Raw genomic sequence first — 20373 nt, forward strand, 5'->3', positions numbered from 1 at the left:
TGAAAATTGCTGAGGATCTTGGTGGACCACTTAAATGGTTTTTCTGCCTGTTGTAGCAATTGCAATGAGTAGTGTTAGATGCTGTAGGATTTTTGTATTGCAATTTTAACTCCAAGAATTCAAATGGTAAGACTATGCGTTTCTGCCTCCTAATCCTCTCTTCCCCCGCCCCCGAAATTGCTTCCTCCTGGTGTGATCACTTCTGGTCTGTCGCGGTTCCCGTTCCTCACACATGCCATGTGGATCACCTGAATTAAGCTTGTGGACAACGGTGGCCTGCAGGCCACAGTTTGGGAACACCTGGAATAGGGCGAGGAAGAACTCCGAAACAAAATAAGCGATATACTGCCAACTACAGCAAGCATGGAGAATCATAGAATTGGAAGGGGCCTATAAGGCCATTGAGTCCAATCCCCTGCTCAATGCAGGAATCCAAATTAAAGCATGCCCGACAGGTGGCTGTCCAGCTGCCTCTTGAATGCCTCCAGCATTGGATAGCTCACCATCTCCCCAGGTAATTGGTTCCATTGTCATACCGCTCTAACAGGAAGTTTTTCCTGATGTTCAGCCAAAATCTGGCTTCCTGCAACTTGAGTCCATTGTTCTGTGTCCTGCACTCTGGGATGACCAAGAAGAGATCCTGGCCCTCCTCTGTGGGACAGCCTTTCAAGTACTTGAAGATTGCTATCCTATCTCCCCTCAGTCTTCTCTTCTCAAGGCTAAACATGCCCAGTTCTTCCAGTCTTTCCTCATAAGGCTTTGTTTCCAGTCCCCTGATCATCCTCGTTGCCCTCCTCTGAACTCGTTCCAGTTTGTCTGCATCCTTCCTAAAGTGTGGTATCCAGAATTGGACACAGTACTCAAGATGAGTGCCGAATAGAGGGGAACCAATATTTAACGTGATTTGGAAACTATACTTCTGTTAATACCAGGGTTGTGGAGTCGGTACACCAAACCTTCGACTCTGACTCCTCTATTTTTCTACTGTCCAACTCCGACTCCTTCATAAATGGCAAATGTATATTAACTAGTAACAACAAATTTACTGTAGTAAAATGGTAGCACAAGGCATTTCATCACCACCATGTGAATCCAGAGTTTGGAAAAGTTACTTTTGTAAACTACAACTCCCATCAGCCCCAGGGATTGGGAAGCTGCTTTGTATCGAGTCAGACCATTGGTCCATCTTGCTTAGTATTGTTTACGATGATCAGCAGCATCACTCCAGGCTTTCAAGACAGGAGACTGTCTTGGTCCTAACTTGGAGATGCCACAGACTGAATCTGGAGTTTTATGTTTGCAAAGCTGATGCTCTGCTGCTGAGCTATGGCCCTCCCCAGCCCCCTCAATAGGACTCCGAATCAAACAGGCAGCCACTGAAGCCATTTTAAGGCTGATGCAACTGTGAGCAAAACCACCAGCAGCAGTCAAAACTCTGGCAGCTGTATTTTACATTAACTGAAGCTTCGGAACTGTTATATGAGGGCAGACCCCTCATATAACACAGTGCAGTAATCTAACTGGGAGATTCCCAGAGCATGGATAACTAAGGACAGACTTGCTTCTGTCCTAGAGAGGTTGCATCATTGGTGAACGATTACGGACTCTAGTGGCAAAGCTGTGGATCCAGGAGACAGCCAACCTGCTTTTTTAAGAGACCACACAGTCCCATACAGAACTGGCCCTATGGAGAGTTAAAATGTAAAATGTAAACGTACTGTCTTCAAGTCGATTTCGACTTATGGCGACCCTATGAATAGGGTTTTCATGAGGCTGAGAGGCAGTGACTGGACCAAGGTCACCCAGTGAGCTTCATGGCTATGTGGGGATTCGAACCCTGGTCTCCCAGGTTGCAGTCCAACACCTTAACCACTACACTCACACTGGAGAGTTAAGGGAATCTTTAAATCCTCAGCAGCCTCTTAAGGGACATAACTTCATGCCCATACCAGATTTCTCTGAGGAACGGCCCTTTGAACCACCCCTGCCGCTTACAAGGGCTTGTGGCATGCATGATTACTTTTTCTTTTTGTGAATTCTCTGGAATAGACTGGCAAAAACAGCAGAGCCCGATTTGCTGCCAATATGATTTTGACCCAGAGCAAAGAGAACTTCTTTTCCAAGAATTTCTGAGGCTGCTGAGTCATACCATATGTTGGCACCAGACCACATCACCCAAAGCAATATTGGGGCGGAATGCAAGCAAGAAACAAATAGGCCACTCCCCATAAAGGTTCAAAAAAGGGGCAGATGCCCGAGGCGGGCATTTCTAGGAAAAGTGGGTGTCATAAATTAGTCTCTTTCCCAAAAGAACAAGCCTGAGGGCAATGAAGTTTTAACATGGGAAGTCATCACTGCAATGCAAAAGTAGGTGAATAAATCAATCTGTTTCCAGTGAAGGTCAGTGTGACGTTTGTTCATTCCTAAGTTTGTTTCATCCTGTTTTCACATTAATCCTTTTTTTAAAAAACCTGCACAAAACCTTGTATTTAAATATTATGTATTTATTTAACAGATTTATACCCTGACTTTTAGTAAAACACTCCTTTAGATGCCTATTTTCAGTAGGCTTTTCTAAACAGATTTTATCCTAAAATATGCATTTTGGGTTTTGAGCTAAGAACAGCATCACAAAATTCAGAGAAGTGTGAAACGTAGAGGATAACTGCATTCCAATCTGCACGCTAGTCCAGAGGTTCAAACCAGGTCAGTTTCTATCAGAATTCACACAAAAAAAATTCCTCATGTAGCCCTGTGTAGAAGTCTGATGAAGGAATAAAAATCGACCAGCCTAGGCATTAAATAGATATATTACATATATATCTCCTGTTTTCCATGCAAATAGCTTGGTGGCAAACATCATTCCCCATCCCATTTTATCCTTGCAACAACCCTGCGAGGTAGGATACGCTGAGAGATTATGACTGGCCCATGGTGAGCGGATTTCATGGCTGAGCAGGAATCTGAATCAGATTCTCCCTGGTCCTGGTTCCCATTCCTCTCTAAAAAAATATTATTTTTTGCAAATATAAGAGGCGGGGGGGCGGAGAAGGGGATAAAACATTGCCAGCTGACATTAACAATATCCCATCAATCCTAACTTAAATGTACAGATGAATATAAGCAGCCCATTATTCTAAGTCTAACCACTACACTGCACAGGCCATAGAAATTTCTACACAACGTTTTGCAACTTTATCTGCTATTTGCCAGAACTAAGTGGGACCTCACCGCATTTATTTGCCGAGGAACTCCCAGGAACCTAGAGACTTGATGTTGATGCAACCCAGGCTCCAAAATACCTATTCAACGCTATCTTACTCACAGCAGGCCTAGTAAGCATTTTAACAGAGCAATCCTCTTTCCTCATTAAGGCCCTTTTCTGCCACAGCATCTCTGTTTCACAAAAGGATGGGCACCCTCAGGATATGACTGCCTATTATATAAAAAACAGAGGCACAACAGCCGTCTAAGCGCCTTAAGCACTTCTCCACGAGGAGATGCAAAGCCAAGGCTGAAGTTGCACAGGTCTGGTCCCCTCAAACAACAACACCCTTCCTCCAATAGTCCATCTAGCTCTTACAGAACTCAGCATGGAGTTCTAGTTTGGAGGCAAAACTAGGATCAATTGGCTCTGCCTGTGATTAGCTCTGGTTCCACCTGCCTTCCAACCCACTATTCCCAATGGCCACTAGCCACCAATGGCATTTCCTGTCCACACCAATATCATTTCCCTCATGTCCCCTCTTCTCCGGTTCCCAGTTAAACCGATAAGATCAGGGAAAGCCTTATCAACCTACTAGGACCTTTCAATTTTCATCTGAGGTCCTTTTCCAGGTCCCGGCTCTGAGGGAGGCTCAGAGGGTGATGACAAGAGAGAGGGCCTTTTCAGTTGTGGCTCCCCATCTGTGGAATATGCTCCCCAGGGAGGTCTGCCTGGCACCTTCATTGTCACCTCTTTGGCGCCAGGTAAAGACGTACCTTTTCTCCCAGGTATTTAATAGACTGAGATTATGTTTTGTTTCAATATGCTGCCAAACCTTCCTGGGGCCATATGGAAGCACTACTGCTATTGTTTTGGTGTTGTTTATTGTTATTTTATGCTTTTCTAGTGCGTTCTATTTGTTTCTGTTTTAACACTGTGTAAGCTGCTTAGGGAACGTCGGGTATCAAGCAACTAATAAATCTAAATACTATGACTACTACTACTACTACTAATAATAACAATAATTTCACCAATTCCTTGTCAGTTTTGTTTTATTGTTTTTAAAGTGAAATGTAACCACATGTTCCCCTGCTGGTGCACATACATGGACCAAATTCACACCATACATTGATTCCACTATTATTCCACTTTAAACAGTTGTGGCTTCCTCCAAAGAATCCTGGGAACTGTAGTTTGTTGATGGGGCTGAAAGTTGTTGGCCGACCCCTGTTCCCCTCACAGAGCTGAAATTCCAAGAGTGGTTGAATAATCAATCCCTCCATCCCACTGAATTCTGGGAATTGTAGCTCTGAGAGGGGGAATAGGGGTCTCCTCTCAGCACCCTTCACAAAACTACATTTTCCAGGATTCGGGGGGGGGGAATTGTGACTGTTTAAAGTGGAATAATGGTGGAATCAATGTATGACATGAAGGCGGCCTTGCTCTTTGGTTGGGGGGAAAATATACATGCTGATGAAATTGACAACACTGTTCCTGATCCTGTCAGTTTCACAAAGGAGTGAAGGTCTGTGGTAAGAGACAATTAAGGAAATGGTTGCTAAGGTCTGGAAAGTGGAGGAAGGGAATGAATTGGGTAACAAAGAGCCACTCTTGTTAATAGTGACCAGGCAGACACCCTGTAGATGGCAGAGATGTTAAATATATTTCTTAATTTTCTTTTTTTTTAAAAGCCACTTCCCTTAAAGTTCTACAGCAAGATGGTTGGAAGGAAACCACTCGCTTCAGACAGAACCTATCTGGTTCACTACCAGCAACACAAGAACTGCAGGAATTGTTAAATGTACCTTCCTGCGTGACCATCAATCAAATTAAAAACCTGGTGCAAGCACATTTGCAACTGTATTTCTGTCTTTCGCACATGCCCACTGACAGCAAGGGGAGAGGGACTCGAAAGGGCTTTCAGTGCAGCATGTGAAATTGGTCTTAAGTTGGCCACATCACACACACACACACACACACACACACACAAAACAAAGCAGCCACATGCCATGCATATCCATCTGCTCTGCCATAATTCTCAGGAGGCAGACATGGGACAGGTGGCATCATACAAGACAAAAACCCACCTCCTGTCCCTGTGTACAAGGAAACCTGTTCAGGTATTCACATGGCACCCATGAATGCTTTAGTAGCAAAAGTGGTCAACACAGATTGTTCAGGTTGGGTAGTGTAACAGAGCAACGGAGAACAGAGACATTTGCCACACAGCTGTTGAGTGTAAAAGTTGGTATCTTACAAAATAAGGGCCATAGTTCAGTGGTACAGCATCTACCTTGCATGCAGATGGTCCCAGGTTCAACCCCCAGCATCTCCAGATAGGGCTGCCGGGGGCTGGAAATCCTGGAGAGCTGCTGCCAGTCAGTGTAGACAATACTGACCCAGATGGATCAATGGTCTGACTCAGGATGGAAGGGGAGTCTACGGCCCTCAAGATTAGGGATGGACAGAGCAGTCTAGCTCCTGTCTGTGCCAATTTCATATGTGCTCATTCACAAATCCATCCTATCATGTTTCCAGTTTAATCTGCAAATTCTTAAAAAAATCTGCACAAGACTTCATATGAATTTTCAAACCTATTCTTTCACAAAATAAACATCTTTAAACATTCCATTTCAAAATACACATTTCTAAGTGCACTTTAAGATATAACGCACATTTCCAAATGCATTCTGACGTATTTTTTAAGCCGAGTACGGCATCACAAAACTCAGTGAAGAGCTACGAGTCTCAATAATTATGTTCTGATCTGCACATATGAATCAGGTCAGCTTGCATCAGAATTTGCAGGTAGCCTCAAATATCCCTGCTCGCGATATTGTTGGACCGGAGCTCCCATCACCCTTGGCCAATGGCCAACTTCTAGAAGGGCACAGGTTCGCGACCCCTGCTCTAAACACATGCAGTCCACGCCTCCAAATAACCAACACAGCTTAATGTAAAAACATGGTGAGTTTTAAAGTAAAGATAAAAAGGACAAAGACTCCTCTCTATTGCCCAGATGCTGCACCCCGCGCCCATTATGCTGGTCGCTTATTCCCTCCCCTTAGCGGATCCAGGCCAGAAGCCCCAACGCAATAGTGGTGTGCCAAGTTTTTGCCCTTGTTTGTGCTGAATCGGCCTGCTGGAAGAGCTTCCATCTGAGAAGACGACCCCAGCGGCTGAAGTTTCAAGGAAAAAGGCCACCAGCCTCCCAAGGCTAGGAATTCATATCCACAAAAGGCAGTGATGGCCAGCAACTTGGAAGGGCTTTAAAAGAGGATTAGACAAATTCACGGAGGAGAAGGCTTATCAGCGGCTACTCAGCCATGATGGCCGTGCTCTGCCTCTATGGTCGGAGGCAGCAGCTTCCGAATACCAGTCGCTGGAAAATGCAGGAGCGTGCTCTTGCGCTCAGGTCCTGCTTTTGGGCTTCCTACAGACCAGGATGCTTGACTAGATAGACCACTGGCCTGATCCAGCAGGCTCTTCTTATGTTCTTAAGGCTGCATACACACCATCCATTTAAAGCACATGGCTTTGCACAAAGAATCCTGGGAATTGTCATTTGTTAAGGGTGCTGGGAATTGTAGCTCAGTCGGGGGGGGGAACTACAGCTCCTAGGATTCTTTTTGGCGGTGGGGGAGAAAATGCGCTTTAACTGTATGGTATGGACACAGCCCAAACCCATCACGTCTTGAGACGCTGCAACAATCCAAACCGTTGGCGGTAAGGAGGGGCTTGTGTGCCTACAGCGATTGAAGATGCGTTCATAAATACTGATTCATTCATTGATTGATTGATATCCCACCCTTCCTCCCAGCAGGACCCAGGGCGGCAACGGTTCCTTCGACAGACCAGGAGAACGCATCCAAGCTTACAAGATCCACTTTGTTTTTCCCTGCAAATGGAACCCCAAGTTTGTTTGTGTGTGTGTGTGTGTTGTTTATAATATTTCTATCCCGCCCTTCTACCCTACAATAGGGCACTCAGGGTGGCTACAATAAAATAGCACACATATATAATAAAATACACAATCAAAACACAAACCTTACAGTAAATTTAAGTGCATAAAATACAATTAAAATACAGAAAACGCATTATGCATGCACATACACACACAAACATACATACATGTATGTATATATGTGCATACACATATAAGAAGGTGAGAATAAAAGATCTTAAAAGATAAAAAATAAAAGATAAAAAACTTTAAACAGTGTCAGGCTGACCCGTCAGTCCCAACCAAAGGCTCTCTGGAACAAAATAGTTTTTACAAGTTTCTGGAAAACCATCAGGGAGTGAGCAAAGCGGGCTTCTTGGGGCAGGGAATTCCAAAGTCTGGGAGCCACAATTGAAAAGTTCCACCGAGGAGCCTGGTGCGAAAGACATACGCTTAGAATGAAAGAATCCTGAGCCCAAGAAGAGTTTTGTTTTCAGTACCAGATCTAAACCAAGCTCAGAGTCATTCCACACAAAAAGCCACTCCTGCGTAACCCAACCTCTCTTGATTTCAGCCAAACAGTCGTTTTCTTGCTGCTGTTGGACAACCAAGAGTCAGAAATCCCAGGCCATCTACTGCAAATCATCCAGCGATCAACCAGTAGATCCAGACCTACAGGAACCGGCCTGAGGCATCTGGCTGCCTGAGGCAAGGGACATGATTGTGCCACCCCCCACATCAACATACTGAAGCCAACTAAACTAGCAACTGAATCTCATTTCAGCAATGAGTAAGGGCAGCTAAATGGAATGATCTCCCTTCAGAGGTATGGGAGGGAGAGACCGGTGTTCTGCTGTTCCTTAAAAGCACATCTCCTTATTCAGGCTCTCTCAGGGCCAGCACTGAAAGGGACCTCTCGGTATCACTGGGCATGTTTTAACAGAGCAATCCAACTCAGGGGAAGCTGGCATAAGTGGTGTCGGCACAAGAGAAGCCGGAGCAAAGTTCCGCCACATCCCACTGCCGTTGAGGAGCCTCCAGGTTGGCTGAATGCCGGCTCAGCCAGGAGCTGCACGCAGGGACCAGAAAGTAAAAGCCTGCTCTCCCAAATACCCCTACTGGGGAGTAAACAATCTCCATTGACTTCTATTGCAATTATTTAATTACACCAACCTTTTCCCCAGCGTAACTTTCACCTGGATTGGGACCTGCAGGAGTGCTCCGAACATGAGAAGGATCTGTCCCCTCACCTCAGCCTCTCCCCCAACACACACCTCTTTCAGGCCTTATGCTGGCTCCGCTTGCACTGGTCTTGGCTAAGCAGGCCAGGTCCCGGCTGATGGACATACGCCAGCATAGCCCGGCTCAGCCGGGATCCAGCACAGGCAGTAATTATACTGACATAACTTTACATCTTTACGATTGCCATGGACAAAAGCTGCTCTGAATCCTCTGAAAGTACTAAAAATATGTTTTTAAATTAATGCATGTTTAAGGGAGCGTAATAACACTATTAAGTTAATATGGGGTGCAAATTCAAACACGTACAACTTTAGCAGCACTGGAGGCGAGGAGGGAGAGTTAAATGAAAAATCCTTTGCTGCTGTTACGTGCCTTCAAGGTGACTGAAACGTAGGGCGACCCTAGGAATCAGCGACCTCCAATAGCATCTGTTGTAAACCACCCTGTTCAGATCTTGTAAGTTCAGGTCTGTGGCTTCCTTTATGGAATCAATCCATCTCTTGTTTGGTCTTCCTCTTTTTCTACTCCCTTCTGTTTTTCCGAGCATTATTGTCTTTTCTAGTGAATCCGGTCCTCATTATGTGTCCAGAGTATAACCTACGTTTCATCATTTTAGCATCTAGTGACAGTTCTGGTTTAATTTGTTCTAACACCCAATTATTTGTCCTTTTTGCAGTCCATGGTATGCTCTCCTCCAACACCACATTTCAAATCAGTTGATTTTTCTCTTATCCGCTTTTTTCACTGACCAACTTTCACATCCATACATAGAGATCGGGAATACCATGGTCTGAATGATCCTGACTTTAGTGTTCAGTGATACATCTTTGCATTTGAGGACCTTTTCTAGTTCTCTCACAGCTGCCCTCCCCAATCCTAGGCTTCTTCTGATTTCTTAACTGGACATCACCACTCCAGAAAAATTCCTAGGCACCTCAATCAAAATGTTTTAAAGTGCTTGAATGATAGGGCATCAAAAATTCTTCCTGGTGCTGGATGCCATGTACATTGTTTGAAGTGCCCCCCCTTCTTCCATCCCCGCCACACCTGCCCCCCCCCAAAAAAACACCTCTCCCAACAAGTTAAATTCCTTGTTCAAAACCTTCCCAATACAAAGATCACCAATGCCCTCAAGTGTTTGTTTTACATGCACTGGGACAGCCTGAAAACGTCATCTCAATAATGCAAAGCGCGCGCCCCCCCCTCTGTGCGGGCTTCTCTTTCTTGGAACAGCTGACCAAGTGCGCGGCTAGGCATCGCTTATTAACAAAATGAGAAATCTGATATATAGAAAGAAAACACTATGTGGGGATTAATCCTGGATTGCAGTTTGTAGCCAGCTCCAGGCCTCCGTCCAAATGCAGACGAAACGGCACTGACAATTCTTTCCACCTGTCACGGCAGGTAGAGCTACCCAGGCACGGGGATTTCTCTCGCGCTACAATGTCTTTAGCTGCTGCTTTTTCAAATAAAAAATAAGCCACCCTTAGGATCCAAGTCTGGCTTCCGCTCGCGTTTCATCTTCCTCTCGTTCCAATGGAGTGCAGCAGCAGCAGCAAGAAAGGCTCTCTCCCCACCTCCAGGAATGACTGACCTAAGACATGATTAATTCTTACAAGTTTGAATGCGCTAAGATACTAGTTACACAATGTAAGCAAACACAGCCAGAGCTCTGCATCAAGTCTGACAGGACCAGCTTTGTTAGGAAAAAACCCAAAAGGTTCTCGAAACCTCTGAGAATTTCTAAGCATGGACAAGGAAAGGGCAACAGGGAAAAAAAGAGACCCATGCACATAATTAATGGTGCGCATTACAGAGTTTCTTTACGATAGTAACTGCAGTACAGTATTTACAGCGTTATAGCCCAATTCCAGAATAGCAGCCATATTTGATCACAGAACTGAGAAGGGGAACTTGCGGCCCACCAAATGTTGCTCGACTCCCAACTCATAAGAAGACCCCGGCTGGATCAGGCCAATTGCCCATCTAATCCAGCATCCTGTTCTCCCGGTGGCCAGCCAGAGGCTTCTGGGAAGCCCACAAGCAGGATCTGAGCACAAGAGCACTCTCCTCTCCTGCAGTTTCCAGCAACAGGGATTCAGAGAGACACATGGCCTCCAAAACTGGAGGTGGAAACCGCCATCGTAGAGAGTGGCAGCCATCGACAGCCTTCTCCGCGAACTTGTCCAATCCCCTTTTAAAACTGTCCAAGCTCTGCCGTTGCATAGTGCCAACCACACACTGTGTGCAGCGCTTTCTTTGGTCTGTCCCGAAATGTCCCATCAGCACCAGCCAGCAAAGCCCGTGGTACAACACAATGGGAGCTGCAGTTTGGCAATACCTGGAGGGCCACAGGTCTCCACACCCACCCCGCTAACGAAAAAAGTCAACAAAAGATACTCTGGCACCATCTTAGGAAGACTCCCAAACTCTGCAGGCCATTTGCTACTGTATTCAAAAGTTTGTACCAGAAGCAGGCCGTTTGAGGAGTCTAATCCAGTCCAGGCAAGATTGGGTTAGAGCAACCTCCACGCCGACATGAACGGCAACCACTTCCGACTGGCCGGCAAACTCACAGATCCAAGCTGTGGAAACTTCCACAATATAGAGTACGGCAGGGAGGCAGGAGGGTGTCACCAACCTTTGCACAAACCAGGAAAAAAAAATTGCGGGCATCATCCCAAGGTGCTGAGAGACTGCGGAACTGCATACGCTGTGCGTTACAACGGCTCACATGTTAGACTGTCCCCCAAGACAAATGCCAGCGTCTGTAAAAAAAAAATTAAAAAATTCTGCTCCAACATGGCTCAAGCCTCCTATTACAACATGCTGCCTTTATTACAGCCGCAAAAGGCAAGTCTTTAAATCTCTTTTCCAACAGGCTTCATGGTACCAACTATCACCCTTTCTCCTTTAGCCAAGCCAGACCCCGGAAAAGGTTTCAGTATTATTATGATTTAAACAATTCTCCAGCTTTATAGCCAGGTTTGGATTCTTCGGTAAGCACTTTCAACAGCTGAGCCCTGTTAATTTTTCGCCAAGCCCAGCAGAGGAAGCATGTCCAGCAATGCTGAAATGCAACCACCCTCCACCAAGCCCTTCCCCCACTTCTCCAGACCCCATTGAGCTTAGACTGTCACAGCCCCACATAATGGCTGAATCACAAATGCAATGCGTTTCCGCCTCTCCCCCCCCCCCAACCTTTCCAAGACAACATCTGCTGCGGAGTTGTTGAAACCAAGGAGTTCTAAGTAGGCAAGGGTCTTTAGCAGTTACCCAAACCAGAAGCACAAGTTTCGAAGAAAGTGGGAGATTCCTAATCAAGGCACACAAACAAATTAGGAGGGGCAAAGAATGAAATGTTGAAAAGTGGGTTTTTTTGGTTTTTTTTAAAAAAAACTTCTCCTGAAATGGCAAAGGAGCCTTAGTTTTCGTTAAGCTAACAAGATGGCCTAGCAACACGGCATGGCTTTCAAAGGCACCATCTGAGAATGCAAGATGAAATTGCAATTTTGCAACGACAGCAGACAGAAAAGAACATCCATTGGATCTGATGTCCTATTTTCCATGGAAGTATCAGCACAAAGGTGTTTGCCACTCCTCTCTCAAGAATGCGGGCAAATAGGCATGTCCTAATGAGCTTTTGTGACCACCAGCTCCGCCGGATCACCTCACCTTGCCGGCATTTTTCAAAACATTGCAGCAGCATTGGAGAAGAATTTTGGAACTCCAGCACCCAACGTAAGGGGTAAATCCATTTCAGCTAAAAAAGCCATTAAAAAAAAAAAAGCTGACCAAAGAATAAAACAGCACCCATCCACCACCCAGGACAGAGTCTTCTTTTATCACACCATTTTTTCTGCTAAGCAATCTAGGGCTGGCACACTACAGCTAGCTTAACGCTTCAGGCATCTATAACACACTTTCCAGGCACGTGTAACATATTTTTCACCACAAGTAATTCAGTAGACCGGCAAACTGAATGTGTAAGAACCTAATACTGCATCTTTTACCTATTACTATTTGCTATAGGAATTCCTTTTAAAAAAGAAAGAACTCAAATTAATTTAGATGCTTATGTCTTGGGGCTTGAACCAAACTCCATCATCAAAAAATCCAGGCTGCATATACACCATGCATTTAAAGGGCATTTAAACCGCATGACTTCTCCCAAAGAATCCTGGGAACCGTCATTTGTTCAAGGTGCTGGGCATTGTAGCTCTGTGAAGGGTAAGCGACAGTTCCCAAGATTCTTTGGGGGAAGCCATGTGCTTTAAACGTACGCCGTACACACAGGCTTAGACACACTTGTTCATAAAGCAGCTTCTGATTTTTTTAAAAAAGTGGGGGCATGCACATCTGATGCGAGTGCCACAAGATGGCACGCACCTCTTAACGGGCTGTCAAGAGAAAGCCTGCCTTCATTTTGGCATGTGCGCAACCCTTTGCAAGCAGAATGAGAGCACAGCTTCATATATGGGTGTGTCACACATGTATTTTGTTGTACCAGCTCAGGAGCACCAAGGCACCTAGAGGACCATTACTGATGCTACTTTTTAAAGGAAGGGGCGGCTGTACCCACATTTTCAGATACATGTGCAGGCATGCCCGTGTTAAGGAATGTATTTAGAGTCTCATGGAACAAAACATTTATGCCCTGGAAGGAATATATATAACAAATGTAGAAGGGTTTATTCTCAAATTTATTTTGGATCCCCAGTTGGTGAGATGATATGACAGAGGCAGGTGGCACTGCTGGGCCTTTTGGGGCGGGGGGGGGAAGAAAAAAAAGAGAGGCTCCAATACTGCACCACAATACCATCTGTAGATTCCATTGAAATCAACAGGATTTAGGCCAACATACCTAAAAACCGAGTAGCAACCATGTATTTCGCTTCAAAACTCAGACTTTACCCTGATTTTTTTAAATAAAAAAAAAAAGTTCAAGCTAGTGTGCTGAGGACCGCTGCACTTCCCTTGCTCCCGGTGTTTTCAGGATTAGGCAGCCTAATGAAAAAAGGACCAGAGTAGATTTGTGGAAACAAGGCAGTTTCTTTCTTATGTCATCCATGGCAGGCGGAATTGAGACACCACAGTCCTAAAAGAGCCAATTATGGTGCCTGCCCAAACTCCTGCCATAAAAGCTGAAGGTTGACTCTGAAAAACAACACACACCTTTTGTTTTAAATAAGTTTTGTTTCCTTCCTGTCTCCCCACCCTCATTTATCATTATTCGTGCAAATATCTCCACTCTACAACAAAATTGGGTTTTAACTTTTGTTTAAAAAAAAGGCTTTATGGTCCAAATATAGATCTGCGTTTCCAAGAGGGTTTTATCCCTCCCCCCCAACAGACAAACACACACACACACTTTCTCCCTTCCACACCATGCTCCAAGTTAACCGCACCAATTGCCAACCATCTCAGCATATTGATTTTTAAGAGGGAATTCGCCATGGAGAAAACAGACCCTCCCAACAAATAGCAAAACGTAACTGGCTGGGTGGCCCAAGTGACAGGCAGCCCCAGCAAACCAAATTCCTTTAAGCAAAAAAGTTTTATAGGAATTTTAAAAGGAAAAAATAAGTGGAAAGTTGAAAACCTCCCCACCACCATTCTTAACACAATGACACAACACCAACATGTCTAAAGGAGAAGGAACCAGCTGGAAAGTCTGATAAAGGAGAAAATTGTAATATGCTGGGGGGGAGGCACTCTTTCTGCCCTAGCCGGTCCAACTATGTCTATCTGGATGAAATTAAAAAACAGGAGAACTTCCAGCCTCTTCCAGCCGGAGCGAAAGGCTCAAAGGCTCCCTCAACCAGGATACCCCAAACAGCAGGCGTTTGTCCCAGCAAGATCCAAATGGGCGACTTTCAGTTGCAAATATCAGCCATCTGAGTTAGAGACCGGGCAACCCTTTCCTCACACAGAAGGGGGAACCCTCATACAGACACACATTTCATTCATCAGATAGCATCAGAAAGCTACGAAAAAGCACCCAGACAAAAACATATAGGATTGATCTATCAACCGCATGCAAGCCTGCCCATTCAAAATCCACAAACTTTGGGTTTATGTATTTTTTTTATACGCATACATGCGTGTTTTTTAAAATCTCTTTCGCAGGCTTTGAGTCCTGACTTAGAACATTCCTCAATGGATACTTGGGGGGGGGAGGCTATTCGGGGGGGGGAGAGAAGTCTGACTCAACAGCAGCGTGAAAGTAACGCATTGCTAAAACGTGCCTCTTTTAAAGAGAGAGTATTCTTAAGGCAGCACCACTGAAAAAGAAACCCCCCCACAGATCCTAGAAAGGGATTCCCCCTAGGGAAAGGGGGGTGACAGAGGCTGCAAGGCCGGCAGCAGCTGCTGCGGGCACCCCAAGATTCCTAGTCCTCTTTGAATTCCGTTTCGTTTCTAGTCCCTTTGAATTTCGCAGCAGCAGCAACAAAAGCGCCCAGCTCTTAACAACGCCCCGCCGAGCCTGTGTCTCCTCGCTCTCAATGGAGATGGAGGAAAGGGGGGGGTCGAGGAAAGGGAAGAGAGAGAGGCTGAAGAGATGTGCCAAAAGTTCAGACGCAGCTGGAAAGAGGCGCTGAGCCCAAGGATGAGGAAAGCGAGGTCGTGGGGATGGGGGTCACCTTTCCGTCGCCATAGATGGGGGCTCCGCGGATCGCCTCGGAGAGGAGAGCGGAGGGGAGAAAGAGCCGACGGCCAGCCCCGGCCATGCCGCGCCGGGTCTCTCCAGCGCCCCCCCCCTCGCCTTTCCCAGCCGGCCTCCTCTTCCTCGCTTCCCGGAGGAAAGGCTTGATCCAGCGGCCACAACCACCAGCCTGTGCAAAACGCAACGCCCCCCTCGCGCGCTCTTCTCCCATGCGCGCCCCTCCACACCCACCCACTCTTTTCTCTCTCTCAAAATAATGACTTGGCTGTAACTACCTCCGAGAGGCGGAATCAATGGGGGGAAGGGGAAAACCTTCCATCACGGGGGTCTCCTCCCTCCCTCCCGGCTTGCAGGGCTTGTCCAACGCGGAGGCAGCGGCAGCTGCAGTCGCTTTGCTAGCCTCCCCCCCCCTCTTGCACCCCGCCCCCTCCTCTTGGGAGGCATCGGCTCAGCCCCAGGAGCAGAGCAACGCCACACGCGCAGCCACACAAAGAGGGCAGGGGGAGCCGAAAGGCAGGCAAAGTTTGCGCCGCGAGCCAGCGGCCGAGAGGAGTTGCGGGATGTCGTTTCCAACCGCGTGCCTTGCAAAACAGAAATTTTTAAAAAAAGAGCAAAAGAGAGAAACTAACATTCTAGTCCACAAGATGCAGCCAGCGCCGGGGGTTCTGTTTGCAGGCTGCCGGTGCAAACGTGGGAATTGGTGCAAAGGCAAACGAGGCTGCTCTCGGACGAGCAAAACGGGGGGGAGAGCCAGTCTTTTCCTTTGTGTTAGCTCCCAGCACGGACTTCAGAAAGGCACGGGGGGGGGGGGAGAGCGGCTGGCTTTGCACGCCACGCCAAGGCGCTGCCGTTGCGCTTCCTTGGCCAGATGCATACCGAGCGCGCGCGCCCACACACCCCACGCGTGCGCGCATCGACACATACACACCCCCTGGCGGAGCCCCGCCGGGCGCCCGGGCGCTTACCTTTGGGATCGCATGCTTTGGGGCGCGGCCCTCGCGCTCCCCTTGCGCCCCTCTCCTCCTGCACTCGCGCCTCGCCTGCCCGCCGGGTTTCGACCAGCCCGTGCCTTATCTCACCGCCTCCCTCTCAGCGCCATCTTGTCAGCTTGTGACGTTGGGCGCCGCTCACCCCTGACCCACATTTGAATGAAAGCCAACATGGGAGGGGGGGGGAGAGAAAGAATAAGAGGGAAAGGGGGGGCTGGGGAAAGGGGGGCAGGGAATGCAAGAGGAGCTAAAGGAGGAGGAAAGCGTTCGCCACTCTCCGCCTTTTTGATCCATGCAACTTTGGTCATTTGCGTTTGTTTGTTTGTTTGTTCGGAGGGGGGGCATGCGTCCTGCAAAAGCTGAAGGGGGGCGGCATCAGCCGGCGAGGCAGCCTTTTACACGCGCAAACGCCCGCCCGCCCCGATCTTGCAACCGCGACCCTCCTTTTGCACGCCGCGAAGCCAAGGTATCTCTCTGGCCCCGGCGGAGCGGAGGCGCCGGCGCGCCGGGAAGTCCTCGCCAAGATCTGGGTGGTTAGCTCTGGGGTCCGTTTCCCTGCTCTGCCTCTTCCCCCCCCCCTTCCAAGATTTCTCGTCTGTGGCGATAGAGGGAAGGCGCGGCCGTGCAATGGTTGCGTGGATGCGTGTGCCAGCGAGAACCGTTCGAGGGCGTGGGTGTGTCTGGTGCACGCAAAAGTTTGAGGTCTAAGAGATGCACACCCGCTCGCGCCTGGGTGTCCGATCGGGCGTTGCATTCTCTGCTTTGGAGGCTGTGGGGGTGCCGTGCGCTTGCGAGTCTCTCTTTGCACCGGAGGTTTGGGAGAGCACGGGTGGACAGCCGATTGTGTCGGCGTGTGCGTGTTTCAAGAACCGCAACGCGCACGTCCGATTGGCACGCTCCGTTTCGCGGGGGGGGTCTCCTCGTAGAGGTCCCCCCTTTGGGATGCAAGTTTTTGGCTCGCCGGTAAAACTCTTGACTTCGTGCGCGCGCGCGCTTCTTCAGAGCGATCCTGAGTTTTTATGCGGCTGCAGAAGTTGGGAGATGCCTAGCGCCTCAGCGGGTTAGGGAGCGAGGCCCTAGCGGGCGAGCAAAGACCTCGGGGGCGATTCTGAAAACACTGAAGCGCAAGCAACGCTCCTGGGCATTTGTGTGTGGAGGTGGTGGTGAGAATCTATAAAAGTTATTCCAGGATGAAGGCCATCTTCTTTCTCGTTTCCCGAGGAGGAACAAATGCCACGCAATCCTGTGCGTGTCTACTCAGAAGTAAATGCCATTGAAGTGAGTGGGACTTACTCTCGGGAAAATGTAGGGGCTTGCTGCGTAAGCGCCTGTGAAATGCCTATTAAATATAGAAAGTCCTAGCCATTATTGCTCCAGTAGTTAAACAGAAAAAGAAAACTGATAGAGCTGCAATCCTAACCCCCTTTACCGGGGAGTAAACCCCACTGAATTCAGTGGGACTTACCTCTGAGTAGACAGAGCCAGGATTGCAGCCCAAGTCACAGTAATTATCTGGATGAGGACAGGTCAAAGTACCAAGCTTGGAAGTTCTCCAGAACTCTTGTCTTTTGGCTGAATCAAGAAGGTAAACCCCACCCCACCCCACCCCACCCCAAAAAAGAGAGAAAACTGGGAAAGCTGTGGACATGGGGTTATAACACCAAGGTCTTCGGTTTCCTAAAAATCAGATTTTACTAAATTTCAGTGGGAGCACGGAGAGGCCACGACTACTGGTGGACAAGAGTGAAGGCTGGTCCATTAGGGCCATTGGGTTCTCTGCCCAGCCAAGCACACTCTGCCCTTAGCCAGCCCTGCCTGCCTTTTACTTTTCTCCAGCCCACCAGCTCCCCCCCCCTCACTCTCAGCATTGTTAGGACTCACCAGAGGAGAGGAGGTGGTTGATACATCCACAGCAAACATTTAAAGCATATCCAACACACATTTAAGTCACATGACTCCCCCCCCAAGAATCCTGGGAACTGTGGTTTCCCCCCTCGCAGAGAGACCAAATTTCTAACAACCTTAACAAGCTGCAGTGCCCATGATTCTTTGTGGGGAAGCCAGCTGTTTTAAATGGGCATGAGATGGGCTTTAAATGTTTAGTGCGGATCTGTCAAGTTGGCCGTGCCTCAGTTAACAAAGTATACATGTTCCTGGACATCACCTCTTTAACAGAAACTTTCCTACAAGAGGTAGGAATGACAGGAAAAGAATTGGGATAGGTTCCTACACAGCACAAAAGAACAGTTCAACATATTTCAGCAAACTTTTTGTTCGAAACTAACAATATGCATGCCTGAAATGAAACAACCAGGTCAGGTTAGCCTTGCATACAGACCACTTGAAGGCTTCTTCCAAAATGTATCCAGGGATGCCTCCCTTGCCTTTTTTTCCTTAGCATGTAGCATCTTCTTACAGCTGCCTAAAGGTTTGAGCACAGTTCTCCTCTCCACATGCTTGAGCAGGCAAGCAGGGGCAGCCACCAACACCATCCTGTGCTTGGTCTCTCTCTTTCTGCCATCCTCCCCTACACTCGAGCAGACTCGTCTGCAGTAAACAGTGCTTCCAGGGCACCCAAGGCACTATTCACTGTGGAGGTGCCTGCACCACCTGGCAAGGAGCACCATCCCAGCCACGTGTGAGACATCTGCCTGTAGCAGCCGCAATCCAGTAGACACGGAGCCACATTCTGACTGTCACCCAGAAAATAGAATCGTAGAGTTGGAAAGGGCCTATGAGGCCATTGAGTCCAACCCCTTGCTCAATGCAGGAATCCAACTTAAAACATCCCCGACAGGCCTCTTGAATGCCTCCAGGGTTGCAGAGCCCACCACCTCCTTAGTTAATTGATTCCTTTATTGTACCACTCTAACAGTTAGGAAGTTTTTCCTGATGTTCAGCTGAGATCTGGCTTCCTGCAACTTGAGCCCATTATTCCATGTCCTGCACTCTGGGACGATCGAGAAGCAATCCTGGCCCTCCTCTGTGTCGACTTTGTTAAAAGAAGCTTGTTTCCCGGAGGATTTGTTAACTGATTTGTATTACTGTATATATTAGTGAAAAGAACACTAAAAATGCATTCTGTAGGCAAAATTTCATACAAAAGTGTGTATATTAGGAGAAATTAGAATTAAAATGCTGATGGATTTTTGTGAGGGCTTTTTAAAAAACCCTCAAATTGATGTGGAAATGTCGAGAGTTGAATTTAAGACTGGGCAAATGCAGGGAGAAACTGACATTTTGTTATGTGCCTTCAAGTCGATTACGACTTATGGCGACCCTATGAATTGGTGACAGACAGATTTCAAAATTCAGAAGAGGTTGCAAGAGACCAAGCTTTTCCAACCTGGTGTCCTCCAGATGTTTTGGATTATTTGAGTATATATGCTGCTTGTCCATAAGAATGTGCTCAAAGTGGCTTGCCAGAGAACAAAAAGGCAAATCAATACATCGTTACAATAACAAATATATGTTATGTGCCTTCAAGTCGATTATGACTTATGGCGACCCTAGGAATCAGCGACCTCCAATAGCATCTGTTATGAACCACCCTGTTCAGATCTTGTAAGTGCAGGTCTGTGGCTTCCTTTATGGAATCAGTCCATCTCTTTCTTGGTCTTCCTCTTTTTCTACTCCCTTCTGTTTTTCCCAGCATCATTGTCTTTTCTAGTGAATCATGCCGTCTCATTATGAGTATTGTAATGTTGATGCGTTCCATTTCTTGCTTGACAATTTCTAACTTTCCCTGGTTCATGCTTCTCACATTCCATGTTCCTATTGTGTATAACTCTGGACTCTCCTTTCGCATCTGTGCACATGGGCCTCCGGGCTTCCATTTGGCTTTGACCCAGTTGCATCATTAGTCACAGCGCTACTCGTACTTGTCCTTTGTTCTTCCCCAGTAGCTTGGTGAGTGCCTTCTGACCTGGGGGTCTCATTCTTCTAGCACTCTCTCGTGTTGCATTTTGGATGCTCTGTTCATAGGGTTTTCATGGTAAGAGGTGTTCAGAGGTGGTTTACCATTGCCTTCCTCTGAGTTTAGATGCATCTTAATCTGGTGTCTCAGCTTTGACCATTCTGCCTTGGGTGACCCTGCGAGGAGTCTAGCCTCTTGGTCTAGACTCCTGACGGTATTGCTCTCGCTTCTTCGACACTCTGAAATCCCCTCACCACATTTAAGGTGTGCATCCTAGAGGAGGCAATAGATACTATGCCACTTCAAAACACAATGCAACAAGTAACTCACTTTGCTTATATGACTATGATAACATTTTAAAGGCATCCAAAAACAATCGATCAGTCGTATACCAAATGGTATACAAATTAG

At 47.2% G+C, this 20373-nt stretch overlaps 1 protein-coding gene and 1 long non-coding RNA gene across 21 annotated transcripts in view; one reads left to right on the plus strand and one right to left on the minus strand.

Moving 5' to 3' along the window:
* The window catches only part of HIC2 (HIC ZBTB transcriptional repressor 2), a 154601-nt gene extending 137390 nt beyond the window's left edge, over window positions 1-17211 (minus strand). For 5 of the 19 annotated variants that reach the window (XM_061602500.1, XM_061602508.1, XM_061602492.1 and 2 more), the window contains exon 1: window positions 16023-17074. The gene's annotated coding sequence lies outside the window, so the exon portion shown is untranslated. Of the gene's footprint in view, window positions 1-11031; window positions 11159-15034; window positions 15235-15332; window positions 15428-15686; window positions 15986-16022 lie in introns of those variants that run through there. The other 14 variants (XM_061602496.1, XM_061602498.1, XM_061602495.1 and 11 more) reach the window with 9 other exon arrangements.
* Window positions 2314-5039, plus strand: LOC133373448 (uncharacterized). Of its 2 annotated transcripts, none has more exons than XR_009759679.1 (3): window positions 2314-2400; window positions 3838-3993; window positions 4897-5039. It is a non-coding gene; the product is annotated as an uncharacterized LOC133373448 (long non-coding RNA). The 2 variants fall into 2 exon arrangements; XR_009759678.1 differs by having other exon boundaries at window positions 3838-3969.
* Window positions 17212-20373: the final 3162 nt, after the last annotated feature.

This window comes from Rhineura floridana, chromosome 19 (assembly GCF_030035675.1).
Source record: "Rhineura floridana isolate rRhiFlo1 chromosome 19, rRhiFlo1.hap2, whole genome shotgun sequence".
Lineage (NCBI taxonomy): Eukaryota > Metazoa > Chordata > Lepidosauria > Squamata > Rhineuridae > Rhineura > Rhineura floridana.